Raw genomic sequence first — 13,544 nt, 5'->3', positions numbered from 1 at the left:
AACAAATTGGCACGCCCAGTGGGACAGTTTTAAACTGAAGTGTGTCGAAAGATTTATTTCATGGTGTCATTTAGTGTATGCAATTAAGAAGTAGAAGGACTATTCACATGGCTGATGAAGCGCGAATGGTGGTTCGTCCATCAATGATAACATACCAGTAAATGTGCAATCTTCGGGAGTTACTTCATATTTGGATGGTGTGGTTCTAAGTGAAAGTATATTGGTTACTAGTGTACAAACTGGAAATGCTGGACGTAATATTCGTCCACGTGGTAGTTTACCACCAATCCAGCCTCCATTAACCATTGTACTCTTTATGGTCTTCCTCCTGGGTATACTCCACCAGTGAGTGGTTTTGTTCCTCCTGTTCGTTTCGGGAGTGAAAATGGAGTAAATAATCCTCAAAACCCACAATAGCATTCCGAATATTCTCGTGATTATAATGCGGGCTCTACATCAAATGCTTCTAATTCCATGGCAGTATTTCGACAACATGTAGAGGAAAGTCATCATGATTTAGTCAATTTATTGACTGAACAAATGACCACAATTCTAAATCTTATGATGGCTGATCACAAATCGAAATTCAAACGCCTTGCTAGGCAAGTCGAACGGATTGCTCGAATCGTGGATTATGAAGAAGGTGAATGGCATGATGCTATGGGGAATAATGAAGGATTCGAAAATATATTTCAAAATGAAAACAATGTTTTAAACAAAGAGAATCCACTCCTCAGATAATTCCCCGTGGTCAGAATGAAGATGATGTTCTAGCCAGATTACGTGTTAATCATGGTGGTGAACGTTATCAAGTCACAAGAATTGTGGAAGAAGTGCTTAATCGAGTTGGTCTGAACGTTGGTTTTACGAATCGACCCCCATTTTGTGTCTGCTTTCCCTCAGGTTGTTCAAATGGCTAAAGTGGCAAGAGGGGTGAAGAATCCAAAAATAATCACAAAATTTACAAGGAAAGTCGGAGAGTCAACCACTGAACATATCGCTCGATATTTCGTCGAGATTGGGAATCTTGCCAATGATGAGAATTTGAAAATAAAGTTTTTTCCTTCTTCGTTAATGAAGAATGCATTTACTTGGTTTTCTAATCTTAGGCTAAATTCGATAACGACATGGAATCAGTTGGAAACTGTTTTTCACGCTCAATTATATCAAGGGGAGTTGAATGTGGCAGTTACTAACTTAGTGGCTTTGAAACGAGAGGATGGTGAAACCATTGATGACTATATGATACGTTTTAAAAATGCTAGAAGTAGATGCTATGTGTCATTACTTGAGAGTGAAGTGGTGAAAATAGCAGTTATGGGGTTAGGATTCTATATGCGTCGAAAGTTGCTTAATGTGCATATTCCTGACTTAGCCCATTTGGCTGAAAAGGTTCGTCAGGTCAAATTAATGAAGAAAAAAATGAGAAATATAGGAATGAACAGAAGTTAAAGAGTAAAGCTTTTACTCGAAAGGAGAAGGTTGCTTATGTAACCATGGAGTCCTCAGAGGAGGAGTTCGATCTCGAGACAGAGGTCGATTTGGCCGAACTTAAAAAAGGTCCTTCATATATTTGTTATTTACTTAAAAAGCTCCCTAGTGATGAAAAGTCAAACGAATCAAAACTAAAGAGTGGAAAGAAATATAGTTTTGATATCTCGAAATATGATCAGATTTTCGATGTGTTGCTTAAAGATAAACAATTAATTTTGCCTGAGGGTAGAACTTTACTTTAGATTAAAGATTTAAAAGGGAAACCTTATTGTAAATTTCACCAAGCAACCAGTCATTCGACTAACAGTTGCGTCCGTTTCAGGGATTTGATACAGAAAGCTATAATGGAAGGACGGTTGAAGTTTGATGATGGGAGGAAAGAGATGAAAGTGGACACTAATCCATTTGATGCTAAGGCTGGGTTTGTCGAACCATATTTTGGAGTGAATATGGTTGGTATGTCTTATGACTTTGATGTGGCTTTGGATGATTTCGAGTCACAAGTTTGATCAGTATATCCTCGAGCAGGAGATGGCCTACTGGATTTCTTAGTACAGCAAAAGATCAAAGATCAAGATGTATCTTTCTATCCACTGTGTAATGTTGTATTCGATGCTGAAGTTGCAGCAATCTTTGAAAAAGAAAGGATGAAGAAGGAGTTAGCTCATAGAGAGGAGTAAGCTCGTCAGAGACAACCAATTCGGCGTATAAAAGGGCAAAGTTCTAAGGCCCCTCAGCCAAATGTTGTTGTACCATTGAGTCCATTCTCAGGCGATAGGTGTCCAATGGATTCGGAATTGTCAGAAATTCCAGAGTCGAGATGTTCTTTATTGGCAAAATCCACAGTGGAGACATCTAGGACCTCCTTGAAACCAATATCCCTATCAACGTGGTTGAGCAAAGGGATACCCAAGGGATAGAGAAAGAAGGAGTATAAATAAGAATAAGAAGCCTCAATCAGAAAAAGGCAAGGGGGCAACGCCTTCAGTACATTCCCGGATAGTCTTTCCCTCTGATGGGGAGACATGCCCAAAGGAAATTCCTTCTCCTGCAAAGTTGGAGAAAGGTAAGGCAATAGATCATTCTTCAAGAATTGATAAAGGCAAGGAGGCTGATTTGGATGAGGAATATTTTGAGGAAAGAGATGATGAGATGGTTGGAACTATTTCGATTATTCCAACTGAGTATTTAGGTGAGTATGAAGGTGATCCAGAAGAGGACTATGATATGGATGCTGAAGAGGCTTTTTCCTTTGTTTGATATGAGGATGAACCAGGGTATTTTCTGAGGCCTACTGAGAAGCAAAAGTCTCATCTTTACCCACTCCATATTACTACCACTTTGAGTGGGATTAAAGCAAACAAAGTTTTGATTGATGATGGAGCAGCAATAAGTCTCTTACTAGAAAGGATGCTAATGAAGATTGGTAAGCATCCTAATGACTTGGTTCCCACTAATATTGCTGTAACACACTTTAGTGGTTCTTCTACTCCTACAAAAGGTCTGGTTACTTTGGGGTAAAAGTGGGGTCATCTGAGCAAAACACTGTATTTGTGGTGGTGCCATCGAAAGCAAGTTACAATGCTTTACTAGGTCGAGACTGGATTCACGGAGTTGGGACTATACCATCGACTGTGCATCAAAGTGTCCTCCTTTGGACAGAGGATGGCAAGCCTAAAGTTGTTAAGGTAGATTCGAATCTTTATGTCGAACAACTGCATGTCGATTTTAGGGTGTATAGCCCGAAACTGAAGCCTTTAAGTGTTAACAGGGCATTGAATTCTTATAATTGCGAGGGCTGCTACTTGTCTTTAGAAGGTTTAACAGTGAAGTTGCGTCATTCACATCTGAATGTGATCCCAACTGGTTGGGATTGTTCATCTTGAATGGATTCGAGACGGTATTCGATGGAGCATACTCAAGACGTCTCGAATTACCTGATAATTTTAAATAATTATATAAATAATTTTCTTTCTGTAGAAAATAAAGGCGGTTCTTCTGATGAAGTATAATCATTTAGGAATGCAAGTTCTTTTATTAATTTAACAACTCGATGTCTTCAATCAAGTTTAGTCATGGTTTAAGTTTTTCTTCATTATATAATGTAAATGATGTTGTTAGTCCAACTGCCGATTTAATAGCAGAAGTCCATTGTGTTGAAAATAAATCTGATGTTAATCTAGCAAAAAAAATATCCTTGTCTCTTCAAGAATGGCACGATGCTTCACTAATATTTTGTCATGTACTACGAAAAAATATTTGTGAAAATTTTTACAATATATGAAGTTGATCAAATAATTATTTGGGGTCAGTTTCAAATTGATCAAGCCATTGAAGATCAATTTCAACAAAGAAGAGCTATTGGGGTTGGATGGATCAAGAATTTGTAAGAGTTTGCTGATTGAGAAGATGAGAGAATATCAACAGCAAACTCGATACAGTTATTTTGTTCAAGATCGTGATAGAAATACCATTTTTCGAGATCGAATAGGTGGTAACCAAAGTGGTTGACAATTGCGTCAAGTTAATAATGGTGTTCCTTTCCCGATGAGGGACAAAATCTTCTCCTTTGAATCGAATTGTCTTTGCACGGGCAAAGCAGTTGAAAGTCCATTCCTAAAAATGGATTCAACTATGTTGATGAGAAATATTTTGAGGAAGAAGATGAAAAAATGGCTGGTATCGTCGTCAAAAATATTGAATAAGAGTAAGTATTTATATTTTCTTCCTTGTAATCGAAAACATAAAAACTTAGGGGGCATTTGTTATATCAAAAAATAATATTTTTGATAAAGATGTTATTGAATTCTTTGACAAGCCAATGTTCGACAAGTTTAGATTTCGATCATTGCCAAGTGCCAAAATAATATTTCGATCAACCTCCAAATACATGTTACAATTAACTTTGGATTGAAGCCAATTACATACTCTGTTATGTACTCTCTATTAATCGATTGATACAAATACGGAAGTCGAAGTGGCAGACTCGATTGTGGTCAACTGTGTCGAAGAAGAGGTCAGCAATGCAATTTGTAGTCGAAAAAATAACAAGTTGTGAATTTCGAGGTGCAGTCATTGAGAATGGTCAATCAATGAAGGAGATAATGTTGATCGACTAGGATTCATCGAGAGAGAATGAAGCAATCAAAGGAAGTTAATAGGTGAAGATAGTTGGTGGCAGTTATAGACAGCACTCAAAGAACGATAACGGTTACTCATGGATTAATGTACGCGGAACTTACATTTCAATCGGATTAGTTGAAGAGTCTTATAAATAGGAGAAGTCTCAAAGGAACAAGTGTTGGAATTTTTTCAGAGAAAACACACACACTCACTCACATCCAATCGACTTTCTGAGTCAGTCAAGAGTCTTTTTCTTTGAAGGGTTCCTTCCATGTCTTTACTTTTCATTTGAATTCTCTGCAACTTTCTTTTCATGCAATTTATCTTCTTTGCAATATCATTTCGATTCTTTTAAATTCAACAACTTTTATCATTTTCAGTCTTTACCTTTTTTGGTGACTGAAATAAACTAAACAAAGAAAAACAAAAACAAAACAAAGGAACTGCTTAAATAGAGGGATAGTCCCGTTTAAGACTACTCTTAAACTCCTTCCAAGGTGAAAGAAGCTCCACATGAGAAAGTTCTAACTTCATCGCCATCTTTGCCATAGTATCTGCTACCGTGTTTGCATCTTTCATAATCAAACGAAAGTCAACACGCCAATTCCAATGCATGATATCTCTTATTTTGAGCACCAATGGATCAATAAACCCAAAACCATCTTAAATGCTTCCACACAATCTGTCTTACAAAAAACATCTCGTTGACCCACATCCCAAGCTAAGAGATATCCTCTCCAAATAGCAAACAATTTTCCTTGAAGAATACTGTTACTTTCAATCATTCCCAAACACCCCCTTTGCCAATTCCCATTACAATCTCTAATAACACAAGTAAAACCAACACTATCACCCGAACCAAAATAACTAGCATCACAATTAATCTTAAAAGTACCAATAGATAGGGGATTCCAAAAACCATTTAGAGTAGAGGGAAAGGACATACGTTGTAATTCAAAAATATTCTTAAACTCCTTTTCTGAAGTTAATGCCAGACAAATCACTTTTTCTGAAGGCCAAATTTCATGAGGATTAAAGATGTCATTTTTTCTTACTCGCCATATCCACCAAAGTTCCGAAAAGAACTTGAACGGATGCTCTCTGCTATGATACAAGAACCAGTTCTTCAAATCCGAATGATGACAAGAAATATCCAACCTATGCCAGACAAGCTGAGCTTTTGGACAATTCCGAATACAATGTAAAACCGATTCCTGGCTAGAAAGACATCTTTGATACCTATCCGACGATGACATCCCTCTTCTAAAGCGAAAACTTGCAGTAGGAAGAGCCTCCTAAGACACAACCAAGCCAAAAACTTGTGCTTTTTCGGAACAAGTTGGCGCCAAAGCCAAAGCCAATTCTCCCGCTCCTCCCAACCAAACAGCTGCTTACACAACCACAAGTAACCATTGCGTGAGTCATAGACTTTAGTAGCAGACCCACATCAATTCCAACCCACTTTCGGACCTGCTTGCACATCTGGATTGTAAGAGAGAATGTTACCTTTCAGATTTTGAGATAAAAGAGAATAAAGAGTATCCAAATGCCACCTACCAACCGACCAAATATCCTGTATCCGGAGATCCGAATCAGCATTCCAGTCTTTACCTTTTAATTTGCCGTTTACTTTTCCAAACACTTTTCCTTTCTCTAATTTGATTTCCCTTCTATTCAAGTTATTTAAGTTTTATTGTTCATTTCGAATTTCTGCAAAATTTAGTTCCTTCTCCTTCGTCATTGTCAAAGGCATAGATTTTGATGCAAATAAAATTGGTACTCACAAAAAAGAGTATTCTCAGACCATTAGATATCGAACTATCATTTATTTGCTAAAAATCGACAAAACAAGTATAAAATCTGAAATTTATTATTTTTTAGGTCACTTGAAATTCAAACATTTTTTTTGTTATGAAATCAATCTTCGAATATTGATTTTTACATTTTGTCTATATATGAACCTGGTAGATATAGTAGTTATTATTTTTTTTTTTGGAATCCTAATAGGTTTTTCCTTCAAGCTCTCATTGGTTAAGTAGTCAAACCCTCAATTTATTTTTCTGAAAGTATGACCGATTCCAACTTTCCACTCTGTAGTCTCTAGTGAGTAAATCCGCAATCTTCCTCACAATAGTTCCAGGTGCTTAGTAATAATGTCCGGATTTTTGAGAAGTTCAACCACGAAGTTAGAGTTAGTTTTTAGAATAATTTTCCCGAAATCTATTTCTCATGTTTTTAGGTCATAAAAGACGCTCTATAGTTATATTTACTCTCATAGGAATATTATGTGGCTAGTTCAATTATAGACAATACACGTTCTTTTTCATGTTTTTTCTTTTTTAGGTGAGTAGTTCTTTTTCATATTATGATTGCTTTTTTGTCATCCTCTCTTTTAGATTTAGAATTGTTTGATATTTTATTTGACCCATAAAAAATAGTAATTTTTTTTTCTTAAAATATCTTCTAATTCAATAGATTAAAGATCAATTTATTGCGGAGTATAATTTAGAAGTAGAATATTGGTAAATTACAACATCAACATGTAATAGTTCTTTTATTTTTAATTATTTGGTATATATTTTTAAACATATATTTTGTTTTTGGACACACCAATGGGACTAAGTCCAAAAATATTACAAACTGTAATATTGGATATCATCAACATCATGACAATAACGTACCCACAAGTTTTTCTCCGCCCCGCCTAACTGCGGGCTGGCGGGCTAAGCCTGCCAAAGCTCCTCTTTTTTTTTACTATTAACTACTAAGTAATATATATAATTTCACAACCATATTAATAAATTTAATAATTTCTAATGGCATAAAAAATTATATTTTTTATATTAACAAACATTAAAGTCTTTGTAATTATAAATATCTAAAAAATATAATTATAAACCAAATTTTCATTCAAAATATAAGTATAAATATTCTCTCTAAAGCAAAATAAATATAATCCAAAATATAATTATAAATATTGTCTCTAAAATAACATAAACATAATTCAAAACACTCAATTTTTATCTTCATACTCTTGTAAGTTAGGTTGGGGGAAGTTAGGTTTTGGCGAAAAATTGCAAAAATACCCCCTCACTAAAAAAAATCTTAGCCCGGCGGGGAAGCCCGCCCCGCCAAAACCCGCCAAACCTCGCGGTTTAAGCGGTGCGGGTTAAGCGGGCTTTTGTTATTTGGCGGTCCCGATTTTCCAGCCCAGCCCGCCTTTTTTGGCGGGTTACGCGGGCCGGCCCGGCGGGTTTAGGCCCGTTTGCCACCCCTAGTTACAGGTTAGGACCTCCTGCAAAACGTTTCTAATCCTTAGAACTTATCAATGTGTTTAGAGGGAAGTACTAATTCGCTCCTGTCTATTTTCAAGAATGATAACGCAATCTCTCAAAATAAAATTGATCTACTTCAGTTTCTGTCCTCTGATTTTGTCATACATCGCAGTTTTTGTGGGTATTTTTTCGTCAACTCTAAACGAAAAATACTGACGTGTCAGGTTCAGAAATGGACAATGGTCTAACTGTCTCTAAATTTAAATTGGTTAGAAGTTTATTTGTCCTTATAATTTTTTAAACAATATTTTTTTAGATTATTTTTTATTTATTATATTAATATTCTTTTTCCAATAAATTATTAAATATATGGTATAATAAGTACAAACTAATTAATAAATTATTCAAATTTAAAAATATCATTTATTATGAAACTAAATAAATATTTTTTAAATATAATTTTTAGATATATAAATAATAAATAATAAAATATAATTAATACATTAATAATAATAACTATATGATATATTATTAGTATTATGATCTAGATAATTTTTATAATAAAGTAAAAATTAAGAACACATTATTTGATATGAAAAAGTATTGGGTACCAATATACTATCTGCTAACTTATTGCCAACAATAATTAATATCAAAGACATTTCCACTAAAAGACACGTGTATAAAGAGATATATCCAGAAGACACATCCACAAAGACATTTTGATTAGACACAGCCATAAAAAATATATTTTCATTAGACCTATCCATAAAGACACTTTCATTAAACACAGCTATAAGCAAGAGTTGGCAGGAGTTGTCAAAATTCTTATTGGTTACGTAGCGAGATTGATTTGATATATAGTAAAATTTTTCTGGAATAAATAATTATTTGTACCCATGAAAAATACGAACGCTGACAAATATACCATCAAACATTAACTGAATTTTAATGTTTATTATTTATGTATTTAAAAATTATATTTGAGAATTATTTATTTAGTTTCATAATAAATGATATTTTTAAATTTGAATAATTTATTAATTAGTTTGTACTTATTATACCATATATTTAATAATTTATTGAAAAAATATTAATAAAATAAATAAAAAAGAATTAAAAAATATTGTTTAAAAAATTATAAGGATAAATAAACTCCTAACCAATTTAAATTTAGAGACAATTAGACCTCTGTCTATTTTTGAACCTGACATGTCAGCATTTTTCGTTCAGAGTTGACGAGAAAATACCCATAGAGACCGTGTTGTGTAACAGAATAAGAAAAAAGAGACCGAAATGGATCGATTTTATTTTAAAAGATCGCGTTATCATTTTTAAAAATGTACAGGAACCGAATTAGTATTTCACTCATGTGTTTATTTATGGATTGGCTCATTTGAATATTTTTATTGTTGTTCTTCATGACAGCACCACTGTGCTGTAGGGTGTTTGTGTGAATAAAGGCGTATAAACCACAAAGTAGCAACTCCAAGATAGTGTGATTGGCATAGTATTGTGAGAGTTATAAGGATTATATACTAATGTTTTAACCTGAAATATTTACTATTGAGCATAGTAAGGTAATATTGGCTCTCCACAACATGTTTAGTGTAAGTACCATTTTAATATTCTTAGATATATTAAAGTTTTTATATGTTTAAATAAATAATACATTAAAATTGTGAGAGTAGTTCTCTCTTTAAAATTGTTTATTTTTGTATAACTTCAATTTTTGAGATTGTTCCAATTTAAAAACTAATGAACTACCAATAACTAACTTTTTCAGTAAAATATGGTTTTGAAAGAGGTAACTATTCAAATAAAGATGCTTAAAATATTTTTTTAAAGATATTTTTTAATAATAAAAATTTAACACATACAATTGATTAAATTGTGTTATTTTTGTTAAAATTAGGTCAAAAAATTAATTTGACTAAAAAAATAGTGAATCAAATTTTAAATCAGTCTAAATTAATATTTTTTTTCTAAAAAATTATTACAATACCCTTAACATAGAAAATGACTAAAATATTTCAATTATATATACATATATATATATAGAGAGAGAGAGAGAGAGAGAGTATACAAGAGTGATAGTGATGATGAAAACTTGAAATCAGAAATGTGCATGTTATTTCAATGGTTGGTTTGAAAATTTTCCATTGAGTACTTAGAGAGAGAGAGAGAGTAATACTACACATTCAAGTTTTTCTATTAACCAAGTCCAACCAAATTGGTATACATATATAGAATAATACTACACATCTAAGTTTTTCTATCAACCAAGTCCAACCAAATTAGTTTAACATAACAAAAATCAGTTATGACTAGCATTATTCTAAATTTTATTGTTTAGTTTGGTTGGACTGATTCATAAAAAAATTTGGATATATAACATTACTTACTTATATATATATATATATATATTCTAATCTTATGATAGCAGAGAAGTAAAAGGTCAGAATTTATGATTCTCAAAATTAATATATATATATAATAGGAATATTTTAGTTATTTTCTATAATAAATATATTGTAGTCATTTTAAAAAAAATATTATTAATTTAGATCAGTTCAAGATTTAATTAACTATTTTTTCGATCAAATTAATTTATCTGACCTAATTTTAACAAAAATAATACAGTTTAATTGATTATATGTATTAAATTTTAATTAATAAAAAATATTTGTAAGAAAAAGACATTTTAGTCATCTTTATATGAGTGGCTTCCTTTAAAAAAACTTGGCTGATATATGTGCTAACTTGATACTTTTTGAGAGAACTCAACTGATACATGTGTTAACCTAATACCTGATACATGTTAACCTGATACCTTGATCTTGCACAAGTATCATTAATAAGTCACTACAGTTTATACAACAAAAATGTAAAGATTGGTAGAAACTTAAAATTTGAGAAATAGCAATATATCAACTGCAACACAAGTAGTAATTGTAAAATAGTTTTGCACAGGTGTCCTTACGTAGTCACAATAGTATACAAAAGAATAAAAGTAAAAACTCTGAAGATCGACAAAAACTTAAAACTTAAAAAATAGTAGCATATAAATCACAAATCCAAATTCGCAACACAAGTAGTAACTCTAAATAGATAGCCTTGCACGAGTGTCATTAATTAGTCACAATAGTTTATGCAAAAGAAAAAAAAATTCTGAAGAATGGCAGGAACTCAAAATTTAGAAAATAGTTGCATATAAACCGCAAATCCACAACACATGTTGTAACTACAAAATAGTCTTACATGGGTGTCATCAGTTAGTCACAATAGTTTATGCAAAAGAACAAAAATAAAAACTCTAAAGATTGATAGGAACTCAACTTAAAAAGCATTAGCATATAAATTCCAAATATGCAATACAAATAGTAACTTCGAGATAGTGTGATTGCCTTATGGTATACATAATTTGGTGTTTGAAACATAAAAAATATATTCAAATTTTTTAAAAGTTTTCATTTTTTGTTTGGTCTTCTTTTTGAACGTAAATGTGATTTTGTACTCAAATTCATGGTTTACAATAAGCAAAAAATATAACTTTTGTTTTTATGAACCAACGTTCAATCATTAAACTCTAAAAATTTGTTTTCTTCCTACTAAATTTATCATTTTTATTATTTACTGTTTTATATTCTTTTTAATTTGATATTATACATTTTTATAATTATAGTTTTTGTGTATTATATTATTATTATTATATTTTTTATAATATGATTTATTAATTTCATTAGATATAATAAATTAAATAAAAAATTAATCATAAATAACAATAATAGTAAAAAATTACAGTGTATTAAAAAAAGTACTAAGAGTACTAAAAAAATTATTATATAAAAAATACTATAAAAAATATAAAAAAATTAAACATGCATAAAAAAATAATATTATAATTTAATGTCATATTTTTTTAATAATTATCTATCTAAAAATTATTTTAATAATATTTATTTTATCAAAATCAATTTTAGTATAAAATTGTCAAATATAAATTATATTGATATAAACTCATTTTTATACAAAATTAATATTATAAAAGTAAGATAATTCAAACTCTAATGTGCCAAATAACTAACAAGCTAAATACACATCAATATGAAATGTTTTAGCAAAAAATATTTCCAATAGAACAAAATAAAGTGTATTGATTTTCTATAATATATTTAGTATAAGTGTCATTTTAACATTTTTAGATATATTAAATTTTTTATATTTAAATAAATAAATACATTAAAATTTTGAGAAAATTTTCTTTCCTTTAAAATTGTCTATTTTTTATAATATCAATTGTTGAGATCTGATAACTAATGAATCACAAAAGATTCTAAATTTTTCAGTGGAATACAATTCGAAGGAAATTGGACTGACACGTGTTAATTTTATTTGGTACACATGTCACTAGTTAGTCATAGTAGTTTAAGTAAAAGGATACAAAATAAAAATTCCAATGAATTAGAAATTTTTTAGTGAAATACAATTAAAAAAAACTCAATAAAAATTCTGATAATGTAACGAATTATAAAAGATTTTGAATTTTTCGGTGAAACACAGATGGACTGACACGTGTTAACTTGATTTTGTATACGTGTCACTAGTTAGTCATAGTGGTTTATGCAAAGGAATAAAAAATAAAAATTCCGGTGATAATCACAAAAAAATTTTGATTTTTTTCGGTGAAATACGGACTGATATTTGTTAACTTAGTTTTATACGATTTATGTAAAGGAATAAAAAATAAAAACTCTAATGATCTAATAAACTACAAAAGATTGAGTTTTTTGGTGAAATATAGTATAGAAAATTGGACTGACATGTGTTAACTTAATTTTGTATAGATATCATTGAGTATTTTCAAAAACAAACATTGAATCTAATAAATGATAAAAAGTTTTCAGTAAAATATAATTTTGAGAGAACTTAAATAATACATCTTAGTGTCATTAATTAGTTGTAATAGTTCATGCAAAAGAACAAAACCAAAAATTTTAGCTAACGAATCACGACCAACCTTTAACTTTTCCGTAAAATACAATTTTGAAAAAATTCAATACACGTGTTAACTTAATCTTGCATAAGTGTCATTAATTAGTCGTGGTAGTTTATAAAGCTCTAAATATTGAACTATATTTTTTAGTTTAATATTGTACATTTTTATAATTGTAGTTCTTGTATATTATATTTATTATTATTTTTTTACAATATAATTTACTAATTTCATCTGATAGAATAAATAAAATAAAAAAAATAATCATAAATAATAATACTAATAAAAAATTTTAGCATATTAAAAAAATAGTACTAAAAATATTAAAAAAATATTAAAAATATCAAAAAAATAAAATGCATGAAAAGATAACGCTATAATTTAGTGTCATATTTTTTTAATAATTATCTATTTAAAAGTGATTTTAACTGATATTATTATTCAAATAATACTTATTTTATTAAAATTAATTTTAAAATAAAATTATCAAATATAAATTATGTTGATACAAACTTACTTTTACATAAAAATAATTTTTATAAAATTATGATAATTCAAATTCTAATGTGACAAACAACTAATAATCCAAATACACACTAATATAAAATGTTTTAACAAAAAATATTTTACTATTAAGCAAAATAGAGCGTATCAAC

Source organism: Arachis duranensis, chromosome 8 (genome assembly GCF_000817695.3).
Source record: "Arachis duranensis cultivar V14167 chromosome 8, aradu.V14167.gnm2.J7QH, whole genome shotgun sequence".
NCBI lineage: Eukaryota > Viridiplantae > Streptophyta > Magnoliopsida > Fabales > Fabaceae > Arachis > Arachis duranensis.
The sequence above is the reverse complement of the archived record's forward strand: the minus strand, read 5'-3'. Positions refer to the sequence as shown.